Source organism: Acipenser ruthenus, unplaced genomic scaffold (assembly GCF_902713425.1).
Source record: "Acipenser ruthenus unplaced genomic scaffold, fAciRut3.2 maternal haplotype, whole genome shotgun sequence".
Classification (NCBI taxonomy): domain Eukaryota; kingdom Metazoa; phylum Chordata; class Actinopteri; order Acipenseriformes; family Acipenseridae; genus Acipenser; species Acipenser ruthenus.
In genome coordinates this window covers 375480-378198 of record NW_026708822.1, presented here as the reverse complement: position 1 = coordinate 378198, position 2719 = coordinate 375480, and the positions used below count along the sequence as shown (strand labels likewise).

General features: G+C 37.3%; 1 long non-coding RNA gene across 1 annotated transcript; it reads right to left on the bottom strand.

Annotated features, from left to right (window-relative positions):
* Positions 1–225: 225 nt before the first annotated feature.
* Positions 226–2045, bottom strand: LOC131736196 (uncharacterized). The gene is made up of 3 exons (XR_009328000.1): positions 1639–2045; positions 1441–1537; positions 226–998 (listed from the first exon to the last, which is right to left on the bottom strand). It is a non-coding gene; the product is annotated as an uncharacterized LOC131736196 (long non-coding RNA).
* Positions 2046–2719: the final 674 nt, after the last annotated feature.

The following is a 2719-nucleotide window of genomic DNA, read 5'->3' as shown; positions in this document are numbered from 1 at the left end:
TAAGCTTAGTGAGTACAATCAGTTAAATTAGCTCTAAGTCCTACCGCTACTGATGCTGAAGGCAAAAGAGGAAGTGACTCTCCGCGCGCTGCGTATAGTAAGCTCCCAAGGGGGCGGGCTTACACGGCAGCTTGCGCGGAGGCCTATCGGCAGCTTTGACATAAAGCTCAGCCAATCCCTACTGCCTGACGGCAATGTCCCATACCTTGATGGTTATTTTCGACTTGAAAGGGAACTAAGACTACCATACCAATTAAAAATGAAAGTGCAAAAGCATCTGCAATATTTCTCCAAATAAAAACGTCTCAATATAGAATCAAGGTCTCCTGAAAAAAAAAAGTCTTCAAAATAAGTAGTTGTGTGCTCATGAAAAATAAACACTGAAGACAATGAGCCTTATTAACAATGCCCTACTGTACATATGTAAATAGCTATAAATTATGACAGGCATTACCAAATTTTAGTGTTAGTATAATATACTAAGCTGGAATGCTTAGTATAAAATGTTCAAAAAAACATATAGTAAAAAACAAAATAATAAATCTGTTTCACCTTTACTTACCATGCTTACCCATGTGTGTAACTCTGCAAATGGAGCACATATACTCCTCCATACTGATGAGGTCATCTCGCTGTAGATCTTCACACTGGCCATGGAACCATTCGCCACACCTCCCGCATTCCACCAGCAGCTCCAGTCCAATCCTGTATGGTCTCCTGCATGTGCAGTAGACCTCCACATCACAGAAATGTACCTCTGGGAGGGGAGTTCTCTCACAGCTCGGGAAAGGAGTAAGAGATCCAGCTACAAAACAAGAAAAAAGATGATCACGAATTTGCTTTTGATCATAACATAACTTACCTGGCTCTTCACCCATGCAGAGTGCGAGGCTGTTTGCGATGGTAAACAGTCCACAGTCACTACATCCCTGCTGCTGCTGTACATGTGGCCACACGATCCAAACTGTCTTTCCACTGTACTGCAGCAGTGATACAACCTGGGAACAGAAATCATGGTTATTATTAATTCCCAAAGAGTCAAACACATTTAAATGGGGCACCCTTTTTTTTGGGGGGGGGGGGGGGGCAGTCATTGTTGTCAATGGGTGTTGCATCTTTTTGTACTGGAAATTGTCCTGATGCACCTATCTGTACAAAACATAGCAGATTTCCACCCCCTGTGGATGACACATTAATCACATTACAGATGGATGTCATGTGACAATGTGACACTAGCTCTAATTAGTCTGTAAACTGCAACCTGTTGTCAAATGATGTTTTGAGAGCACGTGCTTACAATCTGTTTAACTGGCTATCAAGAAAGTTTGTTACCAGACTAAGCTCTTAGTTTTCTACATATTACAGACTGTGTTTAAATTCTGTTTGTTCTTCCATTCTTTGTCTGACCTCACTATAAAAGTTTAATGATGTAATACTCACCGATCATGTACCATGGAGAAACAACTTTGATTGGCTTCAGTTCTGGGGCAACAGTCTTCACCCTCTCAAATCTCTGGCATGCTTCACAATTCAGGATCTTAAGGGAAACAGTAATGATGAAACAAGTAATACTTAAATCATGAATGGAAAAGCGACAAAAAGCAAAAAAAATAAGGTTTTTAAAAAATAAAAAAGTACCCATTGCTCCACGTCCTTTACAATCCCTTTCCAGTAAAATCGTTGAATGATTTTCCCCATCATTCTCTTCATCCCAAAGTGTCCTGTGTGAACTTCATTGCGAATGGCAGTCTTCTCCTCTTCATCGGTCACAACCCTACGGAAACACTCTCCATTCTTCTCAGGGACATACAGGTACTTACCTGACAGATAAAACAAAAGTAAAGATAATACTACAATAAATACTTCAATGAGTGGAGGTTTTTAAATGAATGTTTTTAAAAAGAATGAGCTAAAACCTATTCAAAAGAATCAGAACCACTGACAATACTGACATGTGGAAAACTGTCTCTGCCCTTTATAATGGTCATTTCTTAGACTCTTAAGTTACATATATATATATATTCTTATTTAATGCAAATTCTGTTTTCTGGTACTCACATTTCTGCTATTAGTTATATAGAGAGATGTTTTAATCTTTTAAACCTTTTTCTTTCATATATATATATATATATATATATATATATATATATATATATATATATATAATGTTACACACACACGTTTATCATTTATTTAAATGTCTATGTACATCTTCAAAAATACAGGACGGCTTCAATAACTTATAATGTATTAATATTAATTTTCGATATTTATTTCTTTTTTTTTACCTTTCAAAAACGAATGTAATGGCTTTCTTTCTGATACCCCTCTTCTCTTCTTTGGTGGCTTTTTCAGGATACTCACCTGTGCTGAGGTAGCGATATACCGCTCTCAAGTTATCCATATCGATTGATAAATGTAGTTTTCTGAGGGGGAAAAAACACAGTATTACAAATTTGTACTGTAAAAAGAAAAATGATTTGATTACAATTGTATGATGGCGCCAACGAACTCCAACTGTCAGTGTCAAGATCTGTGGAGCAAAAGCAGTTTTTTTTATTTTTTGGGGGATATTAGGAGTTAGGATGGTATTTACTCGCGCATAGTTTTGAATGTTATTTCCGAATCTCTCCTTTAACATGTATGAAGGGGACACTATTACTTAAAACGTGAGTTAACGTCTTCAAACCTGTTAACAGTGAGCAGTTACCTTGGGATT